Raw genomic sequence first — 25574 nt, 5'->3', positions numbered from 1 at the left:
CATCTGTCTTTGTCTCTCTTCCCTTTGAAAGTGCAGCATTGTAACTTCTGGGAAGCATTCATGCTTGTTGACAGCTCCAACAGTAAATCTTGTGGAGGATCTGTTTGTTGGTGGCCCAAGTTATGAACCATTGGGAGAGTCTGCATCAGTTGCCTGCTCAGGCACTTCCTCCTTTAACAGATTGAGGCATTCCTCCTCTGCTTCTGAGTTGTTTTCAAACTCATCATTGGCTGGATTTGGCTGAAGCATTAGAGAGACTAACTGTAATGAATGGTGAGTCATGGTAGGAAGGGAGATGCCTCCAGCAAGTCCTTGTGGGTTCTCACTTGTCTAGTTCATTTCACAGGATTGTTCTAAGGATCAAATAATGAATGGGAGACCCAAACAACTGCCTGAGCTCCTGGGAGGAAAGCTGGGAGAAATATGGGGTAGAAATTGGTTTTAAAGGAGAAGGAAAGGAGCTGTGTAGTTGCATTTCATAGAAAATGTAATAGGGACCATCAAGGGGCAAAATGGCTTCAGAGTCAATGTGGATTGAGAACAAAGGAATCCTGTTTGTTAAGAAAAGGACAGGTTGTTGTTATTTTCTTTTGGCAACTGGGTGATAACCAGGAGATGGTTTTGGGAAAAGGTAAGCTATAGCTGAGGAAAAAGAACTAAGAGCAAATGTCGGATCCAGGATTGAGTTTTTAGGGAAAGAAGTAGCAGTAGGATTATTCTAAGGTTCTTTTATGCAGTACTTAAGAGTGGTGATGCATCTAAAGGTATTCATCAAAGCCAGCACACTGACCCTTTTAAATCATCATCCATTAAAATGGTTGTGTTTTTCTGCAAGGATTATGCATTGAAGACAGTCTTATCATGGCAAATAGTGTGTGTGTGGGGGAAGGCAATTCCTCCATTGTGCTAGAAACTCATTGGCAGACCATGGTTAACAGCAATGTCACATGATTGCAACTCTGGCACATGCTACTGGCAGGGTCTTATGGGAATTGTAGTTCATGGATATGGAGACCACAACAAGAAATTTCCATGGGGAGCACACAGTCTTTTGAAAACACAACAACCTTTCCCCCTCAGATGTATGCTGTTCCCCATACAGAGTGGATTGAAATGCTTGCAGATGACTCTGAGGGAATGAATAAATTAATTTCCTACTGTTGTAATGTTGTTATAGTAGAAGTGGGAGGGTCTGAACCAAACAAGGGTGTCTCCAGCTCCCATTGGTGGATGAGGGACTAGAGGCTGTCCATTTCCCTCATTGGCATACACAGGGGAGAAGATCAAAAACATGCTAGTGTGTATGCATGCAAAAACAGGCATTTTCATGACTGTTGTAAAAGAACAGGGCACCCCCCCCCCTCAGAGACGACACAGACTTACCCCTTTTATTTAGATGCCCATGGTTACAGATGCTGATAAAAGTACAAATGCCTTGTTTGTGTGCTATTTGGTTTCTCCCACCCCCATTAAAATATCTAGTGATGTACTTATGTAGGGCAGATGCAATATTTATAGGGTATATACATTGTATTTCTATTCTGCAGAAATCAGTCATTATAACAGTAACTTTAGCTGGCAATTCCATATGAAAGAGGTCAATATTAGTCTGATAGAATCATATCTCACGGATAGGCAGGACAGGCCTTTCTATTTACCAAGAGGACTATGATTTTGGGGAACCAGGGTTGTTTTAAAGTACCTTTGGGTACTCAATATTCTTACAGTAAACAACTGTATAAGAATGGGTTTGCTGCAGTGAGGTAGGTTTTGTGGTGCAGAAGTAGTGTGGAGATCACCGAGGCAGCATTTGTATATAAACCACACAGACTATTTATTTACAGGTTGATTTCAAAGAATGGATCAGCAGCACAGATCTCCAGGTAGACCATGAAGAAGTCTGGCTGAAGCACATAAATTTAAACTAGTTATGGCTTCTGAGAGTGATTTGAGTTTTTTTAACACTCTTAGTCTTTATTGACTCACCACTAGGCTGGATCCTCTCATATGCACAAGATTCCACCACACCACTGTGACCTTTCCCAAGCGTCAGACTAAATGACACAAGGTTTTCTCATTACTAGAGACAGGCCTAGCTGTAGGTTATTCTGATCTCTCCCAGAGGTAGAATTAAACTGCTCTGCCAAGCTGACTGCTCTTTTGCAGAGCGAAACCTGAGCTATCACTGATCCCTCTCTGAGGCAGAACCAAATTAACTGCTGCAGTACTTCACCATTCCATCCCCCTTCTGAAAGGTGACTGGATGATGGAGAAGCACTCTGCTAGGTGGCCTTCTCTGAGTTTGGGAATACCTGAAGACTTTGGGTGTGGAGCTGGGAGTGGGCGAAATTTAGGGCAGGGAGGGACCTCAGTGGAGTAAAATGCTATGAAGTCCACCTTCCAAAGCTGCCATTTTCTCCAGCAGAGCTGATTTCTTTGGTCCGGTGATACACTATGTCTCCAGGGGATCCCCAGGTCCCACCTGGGGACTGACAGCCCTAGGCTCTGCTGAGTGGCTGTTTTCTTCTTTAGGGGCATGCCAGCTTCCTGTCCAAAACAGTAAGTCCTTTCTTTGGAACTGCAATGGGGTGATTGATTTCCACTGTTCATATATTTATAGTGCATTCACATGTTTGAATCTGTTTGTAAGAGAGTCAAAGTATTTCCATATTACAAATGAAACAGTGTACCATTACCTGGATAAATTGGGGGATTGCATCAAGGGGAAAGCTGCCGCTTCAGCCTGATGTGTTCCACACCTGGCCAAGTAAGCAAGGCAAAAATCAGTTTTCTTGAACACCCACCTCAACAATGTCATTAACCTTCCAGGAGTTCCTTTCAACTTCTAACCATTTCACACAACTTACAATGGCTTCTGTTGTATCCCCTCCGTTTTGATAAGAGCTGGTTGCCTGCCAGCACCTTGGGCACCAACAGAAGGAAGTGTGGGGAACAAACACATGCCAGTGTTGCCCTTGTACACTTCTGGAGAAACTACAGTTTTAAAAAATAATGCTGCAGTGTCTGTTCAGTTGCTTCTGACTTGTACTGGAAATGGCATAAGCTTAGCAGCACCATGTCAGTGCACCAGGCCCAATTTCTCCCAGGGGATTTGCACGGTGGCTTGGCACCCTCAGATTTAAATCATATGTTCAGCTGTACATGCATTGACTGCAACATGAGAATTAATCAACACATTTAAAAAGAAAAATCACGCTTATCCAGGACATGGTTTGTAAAGTGTGTTCACTGTAACTTGTGAACAGGACTAAAGTGGCATTTTAAAAGCCTGTCCCCAGCCTGCACTCCAACGCTAACCACGCCAGGTCCCCCTGGGAGGAGGAGGGAAGGAAGAGCACTCCAGTGATTTTACTGTTCATCCCATTTTAATTAGATCCTTATACCCTGCTTTTATTCTCCAACATGGAATGACAACAGCTAAAAATACAAAAGTCTCCACCTCTATTTTATGTTCAGAGTGACTACTCTGTTAGGTAGATTACACTGAGAAAGAGCATGGCTGGCCCAATATCATTTAGGCAGGTTCCCTGAGCAGTAAGGGATCACGTTGCCCACATCCTGCATCTGGGCAGCAAACTGCTTGCTACATTCTCCATTTTAAAGTGCTTCTCTGGGAATCCCCAAAAGTGGATTTACCACCCTAAAAAGTACTAGCTTACAGAGAGCAACCAGCAGGCAAACAGCAGAAGGAAGGTATGGAGGCTCAAATGCACTAAAGTTGTTTGCAATGACCTGCTCTTGCTCCTGCCTCCCTCTCCCTTGTTCCCGGGGAGGAGAATTACTTTTTTAAAAAAATAGGTGGACACGGGAGGCGATGCTAGGAATAAAAGAATATTTCATTCAACAAAGCGTGCCTCTTAAAAGTTTCCCCCCCCCTTCAAAACCAGGAATGGTATTAATTTATGCATTTATCAAAGGACTCGGCCGCCTTGGCTTTGGCACCCATGAAAGTCAATGGCACCATGGACTATAATGGGAATTCCGGTGTTCCTGCCTTTCCCACGCCCTGGGGGGTGGGGGTTTAAGGTATAGCCTCCAAACTTTCAGGGTAGCTCTGGGAGGCTCTCCCCTGACTCCCCTCCAAATTTGAAAATGGGGTTCAAGGGGTTCACATCGAGGGTTTCCCAAACTGGGTGCCCCATCTGCTCCATTATATCCTCTGGGATGGACTCTCCTTTGGATATAATGGAGGGATGGGGGCACCTTCTTTGGAAGCACCTAGAAGTGGACCCCTTGGACCAACCATTTTGAAATTTGCATGAAATCTATGGCTGAATTTTCCAATGTAATTTTTATATTAAAAAGCACCATAAGAGTGCCCTGTTTTAGAGTGCAACAATGGTGTGAGGTTGTGGGAAAGGGGTTAACTCTTCCCCTCCACTGTTTCTCCAGTAGATTTAGGCATCAAATACAATTCACATAGATTGTTGATAAAATATAGGTAATTTCTCTCTTTTGCTTCAGTATTTTTAAGTGAGAGATATAGGGCAGAACGTGCAAAGTAAAGTACAAAGCAAAATACACTGGACTGACCATAGTTGGTTCTTTAGCAAGGAGATCCAGCTTGCCTAATCCTGCAAAAAGACAGGGAATGAATTTGGAGTAACACTGGGAAACATTGATTAATGTGTGTAGGAAGGAAAGCTTTTTAAACTCAAGGTGGTATCTCTTGTCACTTTGATTAAAACATAGATATAAATTATGGGGGGGGAACAGAACATTAGCAATGTCAATTTAAGGATGTGGTTATCTTAAGTATTGGACAGGCTCATTAATTGTAACCCTTTGGAAACAAATGTAGATTATTGTTAAACATATAACAAAATATGATTTTCCAGTGGAACCAAAAATTGTTTTTGATTATTTAAAACATTTCTGTGCTGATTTTCTACCCAAATAGAGTTCCCGAGGTGGCATACAGAAGAAAATATTAAACCATTTAATCAGTTAAACATTTAAGACATTAAAACAGCATTTTAATTTAAAACATCCATTCAGCATTTAAGCTAGATTATATAAAACAATTAAAGAGTACAGTAAAAACATACAAATACACATAGCACAACCAAGGAGTATGTCCAACCATAGTTACTGGGTTATGCTAAACAAAACAAAAAGTCTTCATCTACTGGCAGAAAATTACAATAGAGGGAGGCAGAGGGAGAGGGAGCTCCCATGGATGGAGCTGCAATGTTTGGGTGACTTAACCAATAAGATCCTTTCTTACTACCAATCTACACTAAGTGATGGGCCTATTAGATCATGGAAACAGAGTAGATGCAGTTTACCTGGATTTAAGAAAGGCTTTTGACCAGATTTGCCATGATGTTCTGATGGGTAAACTGGAGAACTGTAGACTGGCTTTTTGGATGGTTAGGTTGTTAAGGAACTGGCTAGAAAAACTGCACCCAAAGAGTGCTTGTCAATGGTATTTCACCAGATTGGAGGCAGCAGAGTGCCACAGGGCTCAGTACTGGGTCTGGTACTTTTGAACATTTTTGTCAATGATCTGGATGAGGGGGTAGGGGGATTCTTCATTAAATTTGCAGATGACACAGATTTGGGAGGAATACAGAACATCCCAGAAGAAAGAGAGAGTATTCAACAAGACCAGAACATGCTGGAAAAGTGGACAAATGAGAAGAAGTGGGCAAATAAGAACAACAAAGCAGCCCTACTGATCTCCTCTCCCTGCGGTGGTCAGGATCAGATTGGCAGCAATGTCTCCAGATTGCCCCTGGCTGGGCTTGGTGGGCGGGCCCTGTCAGAACTTTGGCTTTGTACCTCCCAACTGGCTGGAACTCTGGTCTGTCCTGGTGAGGGCCCAATCGGAAGGCGCTTTGCACCTTCCGATTGGGCCCTCTCCTGGACCGGCCTGCCCACTCTCTGCCCACTTAGGCCTTAGCCTTTTATGTTTATATAGCGACAGCTGTATAAAGATAGTGTGATGTGGTGGTAAAGAAGGCTAATACAGACTTGGGCTGTATCAATAGAGGCATCACATTGAAATCAAAAGATGTCATAGTCCTGCTGTATACTGCATTGGTCAGACCCCACCTGGAGTACTGTATGCACTTTTGAGGCCTTATTTCAAAAAGAATGTGGGCAAAACTGAGGAGGTTCAGAGAAGAGTAACAAGAATGATTTGGGGCCTGGGGACCAAACTCTATGAGGAAAAGCTGAGGGATTTGAGAATATTCGGCCTGGAGAAGAGGAGGTTGAGAGGGGACATGATTGCTGTCTTTAAGTATTTGAAAGGTTGTCACTTAGAGCAGGGGTAGTCAACCTGTGATCCTCCAGATGTTCATGGAGTACAATTCCCATCAGCCCCTGTCAGCAAACGCTGGCAGGGGCTCATGGGAATTGTAGTCCATGAACATTTGGAGGACCACAGGTTGACTACCCCTGACTTAGACGAAGGCAGGGAGCTGTTCCTGTTGGCAGCAGAGGGTAGGACCCACAGTAATGGATTTAAGCTACATGTAGAATGATATCAGTTATATCAGGGGGGGTGGGAATTCATAGTCAGAGTTGTTCAGCATTGGAATCAACTACCTAAGATGTGGTTAGCTCCCCTTCACTGGCAGGCTTCAAGCAGCAGCTGGATAGATACTTATAGTGAATGCTTCAAAATTATCCTGCACTGAGCAGTGAGTTGGACTATATGGCCCCTTCCAACTCTATGATTCTTATTTGACCCATTAGAATGTATGGGGATTGTGATTCGGTCTTGAGGAGCCCCAAAATCACTCATATCAGCATTGATTTGAATATTTTGGGGGAGAATTCGAGCCGAATCACCCATCCCTAGTGTCCATACTGGTACTATGTTTGATAACATAGCATTTTAGCCACAGTCTTTCCCTAGTTTCTGGATATTGCTGCATGTGGGTGGTTTAGAAATAGGGCTGACACCTTCAATAATAAATCAATATTTCTTTATATGGTCATAGACTAAAATACAAGAATATAAGACTTCAGTAATTCTAGCAAGCCATATCATCACAATGTCTAAAAACTATGGCTAGATTGATACACATGCATTATATGCCACTGTAAAGCACTGACTGCACTGCCATAAAAGTGTTTATCATGAGTGTCAACAAGTACCCAAGATTTCCCTGTTTTTTCTAAGAGTACAGAGGAAGCCAAAGACATGCTAGACATACAAGAGTACAGAGGAAGCCAAAAGAGCCTTCCTGTTGGAAAAGGGAGGCTCAGAACTTTTATATGCAGAATTCTTTTGGGGGTTGAGAAATGTCAGTGCCAAATTTTCAATGACAAAAGTATATAGACTAGCTTAGATGTTGTTTTCATTAGCACTCTGCAGTTTCTAAATGGAATGGGAGAGATTAGTGCTTCCTGTGAAATGAATTACAACACTGAAAGAATGTTTCAGCAAAACATAATTTGGAAATCTGTGCTTACAAATATGTGTTGGCTACCTTGTGACTTACATTTCAAATTAGTTCTTTGGATATGATACAGATTGTCCACTCCTTTATGTTTACAGGCCTCTTCAGTTCCTGCCAACCTTATAGAGCAGATACATATAAAGGGCCAAATAACATTTCAACCCAAATGTCCTTTGGAATAATATTTTTTAATGATATAGTTGAGGAATATCTGATCTTATATTATTAGGTTTTTATAAAATAACAATGTAAAAACAATAGACATTATTATATTTTGAAAATTCTGAACAATATTAATATTAGAATATAATATTAGAATATATTCATTGCAGTTGAATAGAGTTCCATCTAGTGGCTGAATGAACAAACTGCATCAGTTGTTCAAGTGATGTAATCAAAGGAGGGCATGATGGGAAGATCCATGTATTCCTACAAAGAAACCAGTTGTGATGTAAATCTGTAGTATTTGAGCTGTGTTTCTTAAATGTTATGAAGCTATAATGGAAATGAAGTTACTCTTAAAAGATGTCCTCAAAGTCAAAATTTTCAGGTTTTCAGATTTGATGGCAAATGTAATCTGGTGACCTAAATATTTTTATTTTATTTATTTATTTGTTAGATTTTTATCCCACCACTCCCCGAAACCTCATGGCAGGTTACAGAATATAATACATAAAAAACCCAATAAAAATACCCTTAAAATTTATAAAATCATATAATCTACAACCCCAAGATGTATCGCAACAAACCAATTAAAAAGCGCCCCCCGCCCCACAACCTCCCGGGTAGACATAGGGGATGTCATGAGCTGCCAAAGATGGTTCCAAGGGGGGTCAGATCTTCATGTTTTATATAAAGCATAATTTTTCGTTGTGAATTCTTTTGTGCACAGAATGCTATTAGGGATGGAAATGTGAGTGCTCAGATAGCAAGTAAGCAACATCAGACTTGGATTTTCTTTGTAACAAATTCCAACAGGAAAATAAAAGCAAAAAGAGTAAAGCAAACAAAGAAGGGAAGGGCCATTGCCTTAAAGAGTTGTAGCTAGAGCACAGGTAGAAGAAGCTGGTGTAAGAGGATAATGTAAGTCTTTTTTTACTTGCTCATTGACTATTTTTGGGATTCATTTCCTTTAAATATGGACCTTCCGGCTACTGGCTTCTCAGAGCAATCCAAGGAGGGAGACACTCAGGTATTTCCTACATGGAGAGGTGATTGCGTGGTTAATAAGGAAGAAATGCTTTTGTCTTCTGTGTTCAGTTTGTGTGTGTTTGTATGTAGAGCAGAGTGCTACACAGCACCCATCCCCATTCCAGGGGGACTGATCTCTGCAAGCTTGAGAGAAGCTTTCATTCTGGGGGTTCTCCAGGTCCCACCTGGAGGCTGATATACCTGGGAGCTGGAGATCCAACTTCTGCGGTTTGTCAAAGCCTGAAGAATATTTAAGGGGGTTCTCAATGATAAAAATGTCGAGAAAAGCTGACATAGAGGCAGTAATTGAGAAACCCTCTGTAAGTTGTCAGTCGTTGTTTCTGTTTGATTGTAACATATAACTGTTTTTTATTTATTTTGATATTGAACTGAACTGAAGAAATTACAGGATGAAAGTTTTTCAGTTCTTCAAGCAAATTCTGTTATCAATTAAATATTTTCATTGAAGTTTATGAATTATCAGATGTTTATTTTTATTAGCAATTACTGCCACCCAGCTATTCTCTTTCTTTCCCACCTGGAGCCTGGCATCCCTGCACCTCCATGGGATCCAAAACCTGGGCTTTCCTTCAGGGGGACTGATCTCTGTTGCCTGGAAAAGACCGGCAGTTCCAGCAAACCCCCAGGTTCCAACTGGAGAATGGCTTCCTGCATCCTCTCTGGGGCACAGTGCCACAGAGTTCCCCCTCCCAAGCAAGCCCTTTCATCTCCAGGAGCCTGGCAATGATTTGTCATTGCAGAGCCTCCCCTCCAAAAAAAACATCAATTTTTCCCTGGGGAGCTGATCTCTATAGTCCAATTCCGGGAGACTGGCAGGTGAGGCCCATATGGTCTTCTAGTTCCACCATGTGTACTGGCCTCAACCATATGTCTGGCAGAAGAGCTCTGTCTTGCAGGCCCTGCAGAACTGTGACAGCTCCATCAGGGCCCTGATGTTCTGTGAGAGCTCATTCTGTCAGGCCCTGCTTGAGGCCAGTCACACTTCTTTGGGGCTGGGGATTACCAATCGGTTGGTATATATGCATTCTCTCACTGCCTTCTTGATGGTCCCCCATTGGGGGTCACCTCTTTTAATGTCCAAGTCTGCCTGTGTCCTGTGTACATAAGAATTGTAACTTCTCCCAAATAAGAGCAATTTCTCCCATTGGTGGGCCTGAAAAATATCATCTCAATTGGTTAAAAATGAAAAGCTGGAGCCAGAATTGTGTCTCCCATTAAACTAAGAGAACCAAATAAAGAACAGAATAAATTATCTGACTCAGTATACAAAAATTATGATTAAAATGAAAAAGAACAGAATTACTACTGGAATATGATCTGGAGAATTCATACCTCCATAAGATTATGTGTTTATTTCTACATTTCACAGCAGTTTATCTAAACAGCAATGATTCCTATAGCACAGAATAAGATCAACAGTATTTAGCACTAATTTAGCTTAATAGGTTTATGGGATGAAAAACAAATGTTGCAAGCCAACTAACATTTTTCATAAGCAGAAATTTCTTGCTTTTACAGTGCAATCCTAAACAATTTACACTGTTCAAAATCCATTGAAACTGATGATTTTAGAAAGGTGCAACTATGTTTAGATTTGTGCTGTTAATACTCATAAAACCCAGATTAAGGGCATAATCCTGCCATCAGATGTGCTTGAAGAATCCCCACTGATCTCAATATGATTTATTCATGAGTACCTATTTACAAGATTTCAGGCTCAGTAATTGGATCGCTAAATTGGATCATGGCATTGTACTATATGATAGGATTCTGCTTCCCTACAATGATAATAGCTACTCCACTCTATCCCCGTCCCATCCTGATCCCAATCTTTTCAATAGATTTGGTAATTTCCATGTTTGACACAGTACTAAATTTTTTTTTAAAGATGATAAAACAAAGGAAGCAGGCAATTTTGTGATCAGTCTTGGCTGCCCACTGTGGCCAGGTGTTCATAGAAAGGAGAATAGAATAGCAGTGGGCTGAGTTTGCACATCAGCACCATGGATGCTTTCAAATTTTTGCATCACTTCTTTGGCAATATAATTACTCTTTCCACTGTTTCCCCCTCTTTGTCTGTTGCAGTCAGCCATAATTTTCACTCTTTGAACTTTGTTGGCTTTTCTGTTTTCCTCTTCTGTCTCCTTCTCTTTTCCCATTCCTTCAGCTCCTCTCTTCACTCCACAAGTTTGCAGGACCAGCTCTCAGACTGATTTTTCAGAGCCAGTAAACCACCATCTTGCACTCTGAATACAAGGAAGCAGGATAGAACTTGGAACAAGGCCATGGGATATGTATTAAAGCTATTCATTTGTAACCTGAAACCCATTTCTGAAAGTTATTCAATATAATGGAGGAACTGTGGAGTCTAAGGATTCAACAATTTCTGCGGAACAATGACTTCAAGGAGAAAGGCATTTCTGGATGTACCTTATTGATTTAGGCTATGACTGTAAACTTCTGTCTGTGAATGAGAAACAAACTTCCAATTGAGTGAAGTACTCTCATTTTAACATCAGTGTAGTGGAGTGGTAGGGGGCAATAGAGGTCTGCCGCAGCTCTATTCCTCGTCCAGTGGAGTAGGCTGCTGGGCAGTTCCTGGAGTTGGAGGAGTGGGGGGTGACGGAGCATGATATCACATCCAGTGGGAGTGTCTGGGTGATGTCATTTCTGGTGACATTTGACTTCTGGGAGTGTAGCTTTGAGGTGTGATCTGCTGACATGACTTCTGGGGTTTCTCAAAGCCTGAAGAATGTTTCAGGAGTTTCTCAATAGTAACAAGATTGAGAATTACTGATATATACAATTGCATTCATTGTAACTTTCATTTTAATCATACCAGTGGGTCCTATGTTGAGATAAGTAAACCAACATGCTCCAATTACATTAACTCTTCTATCTGTCTGTCTGTCCGTCTGTCCGTCCGTCCGTCCATCCATCCATCCATCCATCCATATTATTGAATTTATATTCTGCCCTCCCAGAAGGCTCAGGGTAGTGTACAAATATAAGTGGATCTAAACCTCCTATTGTCCTCCAACCAATCTTACAATTTCCGTTTATCCAGATACAAATTACTAGATCATGAGCAACATAATTCTTTTCTTCCCAGTCATGGTTCATTCCACTCTTATAATTGGCTTCCAAAATCAGTTTGGAAGAATGATCCACTACTTCAGTACATGAGAATCCCCTTTCCTGTGAAGGGCCTTTATGTTAACATGTACAAATGCCTTCCCATATAAGGTTCTATCCAGGAGATATAGTCATGTCCCTTTTCATGAATGACTCCGTTTGTGTGTGGTGGAACTGCCTAATTCTATTTCCCATACAATCCCAGAATGTCCTTTCTCCCCACAGGAAATTTCTTTCAACTTTCCTGCAGGATGAGGCTTATCTATACAAAGATCTGGTGTGCAAACCAGTTGCAGTTTCTGGAGTAGGAATAAAGGTAGGCCCACATAGAGTGTGTTACAGAAATCCAGTCTAGAAATAACCATTGCATGGATCACTGTGGCTAGGGGCTTTAGGGAAAAGTAAGGTGCTAGTTATTTGGCTTGTGAAGATGGAAAAATGCCAGCTGCACTATTCTTGTGACCTGCACCTCCATAGAAAGGGAGTTGTCAAATATTCCCGGCAGAGGGTGCAACAGATAGCTGCACCTTTCCAGCATGGCAATCGTCCTTCCTCTTTTGGACCCTTCCTACCCAGCCACAGGATCTCTGCCTTTGGAGGTTTGAACTTCAGATGACTCTACTTGAACCACCTTGTCACTGCTTCCAGGCATCTGGTTAAGGCTTCTGGGATGAATCAGTGCAGTCATCCATCAGGAGGAAGAGCTGGGTGTAATCTGCATATTGATGACACCCAAGCCTGAACCTCCAGATCAGCTGGGCTAGAAGGCACATAAAGATGTTAAATAAGATTGGAGAGAAGACTGCCATATGGTGGTACTCCACATGGGAGTTGGCAGCAATGCAATTGTCTCTGACCAATAACTATCATCTGTCCACAACTCTAGAGAAAGGAGATCAGCTATTGGAGGGCTGTCCCCCATATTCTGGTGTCAGTGAGATGACAAATTTATGATTGACACTATGTCAAACACTGCTGTAAGATCAAGCAATGCGAGCAGTGCTGTCCTCAGTGACTAATATAAAAAAAGGCTCTATTTTTAAAAGAGTTCTAAATTGGATTTTAATGTTCTGGTTCATGCTGGACTAGGTAGACAGCACAGTGATTGAAGGGCTGTGCATGATGATAATTCAGACTTCCAATGGAACCAGGTAACTTCTCTGAGCTATTTAAGAAGGACAACTTCAATGTATCTATTGCATGTTTTTCTTCAAAGGAGTTCAGGGAAGTTCTTCCATCCACCATTTTATCATCTTAACAAGGTAAGGTTGAACTAAAGGCACACAGCAAACTTTTTATCACTAGATAGGGATATGAACCTAGGCCTCCCCATCATCCTAACCATTCCACTATGTATCACAATGAACATATGCCAACAATGGCTACCAGCTTGATCGTATAAATGCTAGCCCCTTCTGGCCAAGAGTGGAATATCAGATCAAATCATCCTGTTAATTACAAATGAAATAAGAGTTGAAGAGTAAGGGTATCCAATTGTAAAGAATATGTCTTTACAAGCAAGGAAATACATTATTTGAAACATCATCAATATCAAGCCCTATTCCCTCTTATGACTTAAGGGTTGTTAATGTTTTTGGTCAGTATGAGTATGGCGTGCATATGAAAAAAGAAAGCCAGAGGATTCATTGAATCTTAGCTAATCATTTAGTAAATATTTATCCTGCCTTTTCTTCAAGGCATACATGGCTCTACTCCATGGTGATTTCCATAGATATTTTACAAACAGCTTTTCTGCCAGGGTTTGAGTAATTATTTTATGCTTGTTATGCTTGTTCACTGTCTCAGTGAAAAAGGTGGGCTGTAAATGAAGGAAACATAATACATCAGGAAACATAATAAACTGGAAAAGTGCTTAATGCTAATTATTTAACATTGTTTTGTGCCACTCAATTTAAGCATTAAACAAATCCCCCCCCATTTCTTATGTTTCTTGGCATGTTAAATGTGTTCATTGTTGCATAATTGATTAAATCCCTAGAAGTAAAAGGAAATGAAAAAAAATATCAATCTCATGCCACATTTTCAAAGAGTGAGTGTAACCCATCTCTCAACTAAATATCAGATACTTATTTGCTGTCTTTTATGATTTTGTTATAGTTTTGGGAGGGGCACTATATACATGCCCCAGTCATTTCCTGGAAACCATTTATTTCCAAAGAAAATACATATCAACTTAGAAAATGTGTTTTGTCATCATTAGGGGTAAGCTCACCAAAGCCATGAAAGTCTCTTCTGCTTTGGTTCAATTTCTGAATGGTGATCCCCTGCAAAGGGAAATCCTTCCTAGGACAGCAATAACCAATTTTATGTCTGCCTAAGAGCTGGCACCTTCAACCAGTGTCCCTCAGGGTACTGGTCCCAGACCGCATATGGCTTTACTTTAGTTGTTTTATAATGTCAATATAATGTTGCTCTGTGGCTTTCAGTTCTTTGCTAACAATGATCAAAGATACACATGAAAAGATGCAATATGATTTAAGCCTCCCATAAAAATTATGCAAAGCTTTATTTGTATTCAAGTGGGTAGATGTGTTGAAGCATTAAAATAAAGTTTGAGTCCAGCGGCACCTTTAAGGCTAACAAAGTTTAATTTTGAATATAACTTTTGTATTGTTATTGGTAATTTTCCATGCTCATATATGTTAAATCCATTGGAATTTCACATGCACCATCAGTGCTGGGATATTACAGAAATGGGAATTGTGTAGTGGTTGAAGTTTTAATTTGGTATGCTTAGATTGACCCCAAGCTAATGAGGTGGTCTTCATTGGGTTATTATCCTCACTTTCCAGATCAGCTGTGACCATAAAATGATTGTGCTGGGAGAATGGAAGGTATATAAATGGAACAGATAATCTTGGCACATTTGTGGGGGTGCAGTTTCACACTCTTCCCGTATAGTAGTAGTCTGTTATTAGGGGAGTCTCTGTTATCTTGCATTACCTTTCTCTTGGCCAGGTTGGTCTGCAGAGTCATTCTACGGCTTATCCTGATCACAGGATGGCACCTATGATCTTTCTGTTCTGGGTACTGCGCGCATCATTTTTTCCAGAGTTTCCAAGAGAAAAATTGCAGATCTGGGAATGTGCTGAGTGGAAACCTTATCTTCACATCCCAGGAGACATCTTAGTAGCCTGAGTATAACTCAACTCATGACAGCACAATGAAAAATAAAATGCACTTGAGGTGCTGGAATACAGAAAAGTGTTACAAGGGAGAAAAGTTGTCTGTTACAGCTAAACAATGGAAACACATCTACACACAAAAATGTAGGGAATCCAGAAATGAAGCTACAGTCCAGCAGCTACTCAAAGCCAAATAGCCTTGAAGATTTCAGTGGGATGTTAATGAAGCGATTTCCTTATTTAATTCTATTTATTTTACAAAATATATGCCCTCCCTTTCTGTGTTTGTAAGAGCTACCTTCTGTCTCTCATCTGGTTAAAACATGGCTACCTACATCTCTCTACTTTGAGGATATCTCAATTCAGCTGGTAAAGAGAATGATTTATCAGACAGAGGAGAATCAACTCAGAAAGAGTTTGCACTAATGGGGCTTCATGCACAACATCAAGTAAAACTATTCAGTTGGCTTCAATTGACCTTATTCCTTGTGCATTAGCTGAAATGCATCTCTAGCATTGTTAATGCCAGGGCTAAAACAATTCCTCTGAATTTCCAGTGGAAAGGAACAATTTGTCACTTCCCATTCCCAGAAAGTCAGGGGTGCAATTCAGCACCAGCAACATTTGAAGTCTGCCTGTTTGCACAGAATGCTAGCAAGACCAAGTCCTAAGAACAATTACCTGAAATGCCCCCTCCCAACACATGCACTTAAATTTAAAAAAAACTAATGAAGAATTCTGGGGTACATGAAAAGTTGTGCACTGTTTTGTGGTGTAAAGGTTTATCCTAAGGTACTGGGAGGGAAGGTTCATATGATATGCCCTAATCTTGTCAACTCTTGGAAGCTAAGTAGGGTCAGTACTTGAATAGAAAAATGCCAAGAAAGGCTGAAGAAGAAGGCAACAGGAATCTATTACTGCTTCTCACTTGCCTTGAAAGCCCTTTTTGCATTGGCTGAGCACAATATCTTTATGGTCCTCTACAGTGTTAGAAATTTCTGTTGGCATAGGTTTTGTTTTGGTTAGCAGAATGTGTGGGCAATTGCTGACAGATCTATAATTATGGTGACTGTTTTTCTGCTTTTTTCCTCTGGCTTTTAGCAATATTGACTATACCCATGTTCAGTCCCCACTTGCTCTGGCTTTTTAATTAACAACACAGAGGTTAAAAGGTACACAAGATCTTCAGAAAAGTCAATAGTATACTTTCAACCCTAATTCTTCCTGTTCTATTGAGTATGAGCAGAAATTGAGTGGTTTCAGGACAGGAACAAAACTTCCTCCAGTTTCTGTTTCAAAACACAGCATTTTAGACATAAGTTTAAATAATGTGATCTTCAAATAGATGAATTTTATGTTCTCTTGCATTTCTTGAACAGTCATAGATACTCTGTGGCTGCTCTGTATATTTCTTTCTTTCTTTCTTTCTTTCTTTCTTTCTTTCTTTCTTTCTTTCTTTCTTTCTTTCTTTCTTTCTTTCTTTCTTTCTTTCTTTCTTTCTTTCTTGTTGCATTTTTATTTTGTAATTTTGCCTTGCTTAATTATTTATTGTTGTGAATTATTCTTTGATTACAGATTAGAAATGCTTTGTTTTTCCTAATATTGTTTGATTGATTCATACTTTAATTTGTATCTGAATATATCAGACATTTTGAGAACCATTTAATCTTTTTAATTAAATAAGCTGCTGCATTTCAGTATACAATTTTAAAGTGGGGCTAATAAATGTAATCGAACACAATTCTATGATATATTGAGGTAGCATTTTTCCATATTATTAGTTTCTTCTTTCAGATGCCTCTTCGTAAACTTGAGCATGGCAAAATATGTTCATAGCTACCCCAGTGGAGAGACATTGACAGAAGAGGCCTTCTTTATTTTCCTCCTTCTGCTGCTTCCCACCATGGGGGGACAAAACTGGGATCTATAGAGGAAAGAGAAAACTGGCCCAAAAATTACACTCCTCTTCTTAAGAAGGATAATTCTGTTCTCCCAGTATAACTGCTAGTGTGCTGGTGGATCCATAATTTTTGGATTGATTCCTTTGTTTCTGACCCTGCCTTGGCTATAGTCCCCTCACTTACTATTTTTTACATTGGTTGGATCCATATGAAGTTGGGCATATCTGGTGATTTTTTGTTTCATGTTGAACCCATCCCCCCAATTACATTGCTCAGGATCCCCCATTCTCCAGTAGCAGCATTTTGTGCAGATTAGTGGGCTGGAGTGGGAGGAGGGGACAGGAAAGTTCCATTCCACCACTGGAAAATGCAGTCTGGATTCAACTCATTGTCTCATCTTACATAGGCATCTGGAACATGTTTGATTCAGTCCAAATCATCCACAATATAGTATTGCTTTGTCCAAACCAATTTGGTTCCATTGAAAGCAATGGCACCATTTAAGTAAATGGGGATTCCCCCCTTTCTGTCTTTTCCAGGTGATGGGGAATGGAGGTGCAGGTAGAGGTGCCAAACATTATTTCCCATGGAGAACTAACCAAATTCTCTGATCTCTTCATAAATTCCCATCATTGGATATAATGGAGGTTGGATGGGGGTGCCTCTTTGGTTGCCTCTAGGACTGGACCCCTCAGTCCAATCTTTTTTTAAACTTGAGGCTCCTGTAGCTATACTGCAAATTTTGTGCCTCTACCTCAACCCCCACCACAAGAGTCCTGAAAAGATAACTTTATGAGAGTCTCTGAAGTGAACAGGTACCAACAGGACCAAGTGCACACAGCAGAGAGTGTCACAGGTGAGGGAGGGAAAATAAATTACAAAAATGATATGAGTAAAGGCTAGCAACAAGACCACTCTCTGCCTTGACACTGCCTTGTAGCACCACCAAGCCAATTATTGCCTGCCCACCCAGCCAGCAGCACAAGTGGACCGATGCATCACCCTGGGATGGCCAAACAGGTCTGCCACACACATCTGTGGCACCTAAACACATTCTCGGGTGTGGGGGGGGGTCAGTCACAGAAAAACAAATTCTTAGGGCTCAGTGCCAACTGAGTGATGCAGTCACTAAAGTGCCCATCAGGAAAACTCTGTGGCCAAGCATCACCTAACAGCTCACACATGGCAGCAGTGCAAAAATGCCTTTTGGCTGAAAACTGCTCCCAAAGCCTCCCCCTCCCCTCAAAGCTGGGCTTAGGCATGCGAAAGGTTTGTGTGCTGTAAGACCTCATTTAAATGTATTTGCAAAAATAGGGAACTTAGCCATTGATCTGGAGGGGATGCACCCCCCCTTTCCCGGAAAGGCATGAAATCAAGAGTGGGAAAGGTAAGAGTGTTTCTCTTTCTCCGCTTGTTTCCTTTAAAATTTTAAACGGCTACATGGCTTATCCGAATTGTCAAGTCGTGCTGAAATGCAATGCGGACAGGCCATTTAAACTAATGGCAGAATGGAGATTCGGATTCAGTTTAGCTGATATGGGAACTTTTCCGCCAAATTACCCACGCACCTGCACCTCCTTCATGATGTATATGTAGCCAACTGTTTAGCTCAACACCATCCCACTGAACTCAGGGGGATTTATTTGCAAGGGACCTTGTTTAAGAATGACACTTGTGATCTAGATTTATACAGCCTCACCGAGAATAGATTCTTCGCAGGTAAGCACGCATAGAATTCCACCTTTAACCCAACAAAACATTACAATATGAACTACTTTGAAGCTGTTCAGGATCAGATATTATGTTTCAATAGGGTTAAGGCACACGGATGTTCATGTATATCATATCCAGCATTTCTTTGTCCTGGGTGGAAGAAAGAAGTGCGGCAGAGGAGAAGAAGAGGTTTTGGGATTATGCAGTCTCTGGATACAGTGTTAGTATATAATGGTAACATCGTACCTTTGCCCTATACATAGAATTGCTGCAGGCAAAGCCAATGAATTGGCTCTTTGGTGCATAGGAAACCATGGAAACAGAATTAAGTTAATAACCACGCTGATGGAGGATGCAGGAAAAAGAGTACAAATGTAATCCAATCCAGTTTCCAGCAACTGTGTTGACTGTACAAGCTGATGACAGCAAAGGTAATAAAGCTTCATTTGCTTTACTTGGTTTCCCATATTACCTGGTGTGAGTCATTCTACACTGGAAGAGAAGATCGCCCTTTTAAGGCAAGTACTTTTTCTGCAAGTCACTTTGCAGATCAGAATTGGATTTTAAAGGGTCACCCATACCATTCGGGGCTCTATTAAATCAGAAGCTGGAGACACAGTCGGTGAATAATGTCTTTTTTGTGCCTCAAGTAACACTGTATTTATAATTGTGTTTCAAAATTATTGCATTTTAATTACATTAAATTTTCTTTAAACCAGATTGATGCTTCAGGCAGAATGACCATGCAGTGCGGTTTACGTCGAACCATTTCCTATGTCTGCCTCTCTGCCCTGAGTACCAGTCATCAAAGAGGAATAGAAAAGAAAATGCCAGCAGGAATGATTTACTATTCACGTTTAGTCTGAGTTTAGTTACAGAGCTTTGGGCCGAATACCAAATCCCCATTTATGAGTGTTCAAGAAAGGAGCTCAGAAAGGAAGAATCAGCCTTGCAGTGTTTTCTTGTAATTCCAGGAATGTCTTAATCCAATTTAAAATTAATTACCTGCAAGCCATATTTCAGGATACCTTTGGCTCTTTTCAGCAGTAGAATTTATCACACTAACTACCAGATCTCATTTTTATGTGGCTTTGAAAATATGATATGAAAATTACAGACCACTTCCAAAGATTTCTACAACTTTTGTTGGGACCTATTAGCGGCAAATAAGTCGGGGGGGGGGGGTTGAATTATTTGTTGTGGTGCCCATAATGTACATCTTACCTAAAGTGACTGTCAGACAAGAATAATAATATCACTTGACTTCAGTAGTGTTCCAATTACTTTACATCAAGCCCTGTATTAAAACAGTGAATACCTTGTTAAGAGTGACTGTTCACTATGGCACTTTGCTTTCCCAGACAGGATTTCCTGCTGTGGTTTGAAATGTTTGCACACCTCTTTTGTATACAATTGGAACAAGGGAATTTAATTTTCAATGGAGCAGAGCAATGCATTCCAAACAATCTACTGTGTTCTTTCTATATGATAGAAGAGGTTGCTAGTTCAAGGAAAATATCAAACTCCTGGGTTAAAAGACAGATGACTTTTTAAATTTTTGCTATTGGAAATATGCTAAAATTGAACTGGCTTTAAATCCTAATATTATGTCTTGCCCTCTATACTCATATCTTGTTATTGGAATCCTAACTTGCAGTCAGCCTGTGTATAGGTCAGGAATTCCCGGAGCAAAAATAAAGTAGACTTCAACTAAGAATAGTAGCGAAAAGATTATAATCAATTCTGTGTTCAACCAAAAAAAGTAAATGAAGAGGTTATGGCCTGCTACCAAGAAGTAGCCAATCAGCAGCACCTGACCTAGTGGATCATTGAAAGGGCTCCAGCCACTACCACTGAGTGCTGCTGAAGAGGATGTCACAGCCGTAGCTGGATGGCTCGAGCAGAGTCATCTGAAACTCAACCCTGCCAAGATGGAGGTCCTGTGGTTTAGGGGGAAGGGAGCAGATCAGGAAGCTCGATTACCCACCTTGGCCAGGATGCAACCGACCATTGCGCCCCAGGCAAGGAATTTGGGGGTGACCTTGGATGCCTCGTTAACACTGGAGGCACAGGTCAAGAAGGTAGCGGGCCTGGCTTTTCTCCATCTCTGACAGGCCCGGCTACTAGCACCCTACTTGTCTCCTGACCACCTAGCCACTGTGATCCATGCAACAATTTCCTCCAGAATAGATTTCTGTAACTCGCTCTACGCGGGTCTACCCCTGCGCCTGATCCAGAAATTACAGCTGGTACAAAATGCAGCTGCTCAGGTCCTCACAGGAACAGCTTGGAGGGCCCATGTCCAGCCTGTGCTGAGGCAGCTGCATTGGCTACCGATTGCTAGCCGGATCAGGTTCAAGGTTTTGGTTTTAACCTTTACGGCCATCTGCGGTCTGGGACCCACATATTGAGGGACCGCCTGATGCCTTATGCCCCCTGCCAGGTGTTACGCTTGGTGGGGACTAATTTATTGGTGGTTCCTGGCCCCCGGAAGGCACATCTGGCCTCGACCAGGGCCAGAGCCTTTTTGGTCCTGGCCCCCGCCTGGTGGAATGAGCTCCTGGAGGAGCTGTGGGCCCTGCAGGATTTGCCATCCTTCCACAGGGCCTGCAAAATGGAGCTCTTCTGCCAGGCCTATGGTTGAGGCCAGCGCCCCCCCCCTTTTAGATCGGCCCACCCCCTGGTTTTTTTTATAGTTCCGCCGCCATCAGGTAGGGGGTCGGGTGGGTTGGGGATTGTTTTAGGGGTTTTATGTACTAGGGGTTTTATGGGGTTTTACATGTTGTTACCCGCCGCGAGCCTCAGGGGAGCGGCGGGCTAGAAATCTAATAATAATAATAATAATAATAATAATAATAATAATAATAATAATAACATGGACAAGGCAGCCAAAGACAGCTACTGGGTTGGATCCAGCCCAATTTTCTGCTGAAAGAGCAAGACAACATTGCCTTTGACCACCACCAAAAGTTCTTCTAAGGATCATGCATCCTGCATGCACAAAAGTCAAATGGGATGTGGGGTGTGCTGTGGAGAGGAATTGGGTTTGACTCAGTGACAAAGCTGGCTGGATCCACCTGACTGAGTAAACAATAGAACCTGGTCCTTCTGACAATAGATGTTGCCAGAACTGGATTAATGCAAAAATTGCAGTTCATTACATTAAATTTTGAAGGGCCTTGCATGCTTTAATGTTCTTTATTTTTGGTCTTCATTTATTTAAAATATTCCAGTGACCCAACAAGTCTTGGACAACATAAAACATACTAAGACTGCCATCTAATTCCACCCTTTTGTTGAAGCCACTGCAACCAAAAGGTTGCCATGACTAGTGGCGGCTAAGAAGAAGATGCTGGGTCAGCAGAAGATTGAAATCAGAAATCTCCCAAGGGGGCCACCAGCACACAGTCAAAGATGATGTGAGCCAATATTTCAATTGGACGAGATCCGCAAGGACACAGTCTATCTGAATAAACTACTCCTTGGGAACTGCCCAGCAATACAGCAGAGGGAAACGCATTTAACCAGAGGTGTCGAACTCATTTGTTACAACGGCCAGATCTGACATGAATGTCACTCTGTTGGGCTGGGCCATGTGTGCCATAAAATGTAATGCCAATCCACACACTGCCCCTCTTGCCCCTGCCAGCCCCATCCTTTCATCCAAACGGCTTGTCTGTTCACCTATTCTCATCCATCCCCTTCACAGTCATCATTTGAATGATTGATTTATTGAAGTACAAGACTATCAAATAAAAATGGATTCCACAGTAAAACATTCCACTGTAGTACAATAAATATGTCATGAAACAACAGTGACATAAATAAATGTATAGGTAAAACACATTTTTTTAAAAAAGGAGATAAAATAAAGCAAAAACAAAACAAAATAATTGATTCATTCAATAATATTTAATAGACCAATTATTGGGATGTAATTAGTTGGCTCTTTTTTGTTGTCCTTATAAATGGAAACAATCATAGCTGGTCCTCAATTATTGGGCCTTCTTCCTGTCTTACCAATTGCCATAAATAGGAATGCAAAAACAGAAACTCATCATTTGATATTTCTTTTTAATAATTCTGGTGAGATTAAATATATGTCAGCAGACTTGAAAGGGCTCAAAGTTTCAATACAATTCCTCACCTCTAAGGGTCCAGTTTGGTATATTTTCAAGACTGTGATAGTGGACACAATTCCTGCAGTAACCTATCATTCAATGAATTGCATGGTGGCTCATGGGGAAGCACCCTTGGTTCTGACCCTGCTTATGACACACACACGCATCTGGTGTGACTCAAATGTTGACAGTTCATGTGAATTTTTAAGCTATTTGATAACACTGTGGCTGGCATATATCACTTATCTGTGCTGCCAACCAGCCATGACTAAATACTAGACTGGGGCATGCAAAGAGTCCGGATTTCCCTATTTTCTATTGAAATCAGAGAAATAAAGTAAGACACTGACCAATTTTGCATGGCAGCAGCCATGCAGGCTGCTGCCAAGTCCCTGCATTGGGGTAGCATGCCCTGCTGCTTCCTGCATATGCATGGGGGAAAGAATCTCCTGGCATCTGCGAACTGCCCTGGTGTAGCACACGCACACAACACCAGGGCTGGAAAGCCCAGTGCAGTGCCCAGCGGCAGCAGCTTCAGGAAACGGGGGGCATGGGACCCCCACTGCATGATGGCAGGGAAGTGGCATGCCACTCTCCCACCAAGGTGGGGGTGGTGAACACCCCAACAAGCTCTGTGGCTCCATGGAGCTGACAGGAGCATGTGGTGTCCCTGCAGGGTCAGGGGAGGTGGCTCTTCCGATTATGTACAGCGCTGGCCCAACCTAGCCCCCAATGGTACCCACTGGTCATCCGAGGGCCTGAGTCGGGCCAGGGCTGGGCGGCGGTTGGGATGGAGGTGATATCGGGCATAATTGGAGATTAGGCCCGCAGCCTTGTCACTGCCAGACCAGGTATTCTGCCCTGTGCGTAATTGCTCCAAGTCTTTCCTTATGGCAGTAAAGGCACAGATTTAGGAGAGGTGGAAACCTGCAGTGAATAAGTATTCTGAAATTTCTGTACATGAAGGATCTCATGTCTGAAAATTGGTGATCTCTTCGTGTTACCTATGAAAGTATTTTCAAATCACAACTGCCCCCAGAAAGGGCTTTCAAGGTGAGGTGTGTTTTTCCATTAGTTTCCTCTGTGGTCTTCCTTGGTGGTCTCCCAGTCAAGTACTAATTCTTCACAGCTTCCAAGATCCATGCCACCCACCTCCTCCTTGACATTGTTAATTTTATTTAAAATTAAAGTGATTGGGACCAGATATGTATGTGTCATTTGATCACATGTAAAATGAAGTAGATTGGATCTCAGTCTTCAGGTAAGTAAGGCAGTCTATGAATCTCCACCCTGTTGAAACATTCCTTTTTCACAAAACCATAAATCCGGTAGGAAGCTGAAATTGATTGTGGAATGAGACTGGAAGGGTTAATCTACCCTTGACTAGACACATGCCAAGGTTGTTATTTCCAAAAGATTTTGCAGGAAAACTTGCATATACCTAGCATGGAAACACACTGATAAATAATTTTCCCTGTATGGTGAATTTTCAGCTGGATGAGCCAACCAGTTGGTCCATAGAAACAACAGCAGTTCTAAACTGAGGGCATGAAACTTCTCTTTAAGATTTATGGATATTTACTGAGTGCTAATGACTGGGCTAATATATTAGTCCTTGGATCATTAATCACCAAGTTGTTCAACATATGGACAGTGAAGTTGAGAGCAAAGTATTACCTTAGCCAATTGCATATAAATTGCATTCAGACCACCCGTTTATATGCATTTTCCCTATATAGATAAATCTGTAGTTGGCCAAAGTGAAAATTCCTGAACAGGACAAGAAAGACAGAGCAGAGTACAAGGGGCAAAAAAGAGCACACACGCTTTCCTCTTGGATCGTGACCCCAAATGCCATGAGCAAAGCACTAAGGTAAAGGTAAAGGTATCCCCTGTGCAAGCACCGAGTCATGTCTGACCCTTGGGGTGACGCCCTCCAGCGTTTTCATGACAGACTCAATACGGGGGGGTTTGCCAGTGCCTTCCCCAGTCATTACCGTTTACCCCCCAACAAGCTGGGTACTCATTTTACCGACCTCGGAAGGATGGAAGGCTGAGTCAACCTTGAGCCAGCTGCTGGGATTGAACTCCCAACCTCATGGGCAAAGCTTTTAGACAGCTGCCTTACCACTCTGCGCCACAAGAGGCTCTGAGCAAAGCACTAATAGCATGCAAATTTCAGAATTATATTCCTCTGACAATCAGAATCTTACCTTCTTTTTTGTGCCTCCACTAAAGGTTATGTATTATACAGCAAAATGTCGGTGATAACTAGAACTGAAGAATAGATCTGGATTTAAATAAAGACTGAAGAGTTGGTGGATAAGAATTTGTGTATAGCTCAGTGTGGACTGTACTACTTATGCTGACCCACCAATCTCTCTGTGTTCTATTTGAACTAGAACTGGCTTATAAAATGTTGCTTTAATGCCAGTACGGTAGATTAGGAATTGGAATAGAGCTTGGGAGACCCTGCAGTGCAATCTTGTACAGAGTTCTTCTAATCCAAGCTAGTTAGCTTCCATGAATTTAGATTTAGTGAACTTCTGCTAAGAGTTGGACCATCAGATCCAGATCTTTGATCAGAAGTTCACTTGGGACATTCACTGCCTCTTTGTTTTAACTGCCTCTCGGGGTTGGTCTGAGTATTAAATCAAGGAGACAACTCCATGGAGCTTGTTTGAAGCCTGTTCTCAAAACTCTCCAACAGTTGACATTCTCTCAGTGGAGGACTAATTAAAAAACACAGCAAGTCAAGAGGAAAGCCTTTTGCTACAGCATAACACATCTAGTAGGGCTTAAAAGTGCTCATTTTCACTCTTTCCATTCTTGCAAATGTTCTCTCTTAATGTTTTCAACACTTCCTTTGACATTTTAGCATGAACATGCTGAATAGTTATTGCCACTATG

The 25574-nt window shown here is 41.6% G+C and overlaps 1 long non-coding RNA gene across 1 annotated transcript; it reads left to right on the top strand.

Moving 5' to 3' along the window:
• LOC143839058 (uncharacterized) lies at positions 1-20080 on the top strand. The gene is made up of 3 exons (XR_013231564.1): positions 1-273; positions 18807-18974; positions 19263-20080. It is a non-coding gene; the product is annotated as an uncharacterized LOC143839058 (long non-coding RNA).
• The last annotated feature ends 5494 nt before the right edge of the window (positions 20081-25574 follow it).

This window comes from Paroedura picta, chromosome 5, assembly GCF_049243985.1.
Source record: "Paroedura picta isolate Pp20150507F chromosome 5, Ppicta_v3.0, whole genome shotgun sequence".
Taxonomy (NCBI): domain Eukaryota; kingdom Metazoa; phylum Chordata; class Lepidosauria; order Squamata; family Gekkonidae; genus Paroedura; species Paroedura picta.
This window is presented reverse-complemented; position numbering and strand designations above follow the sequence as displayed.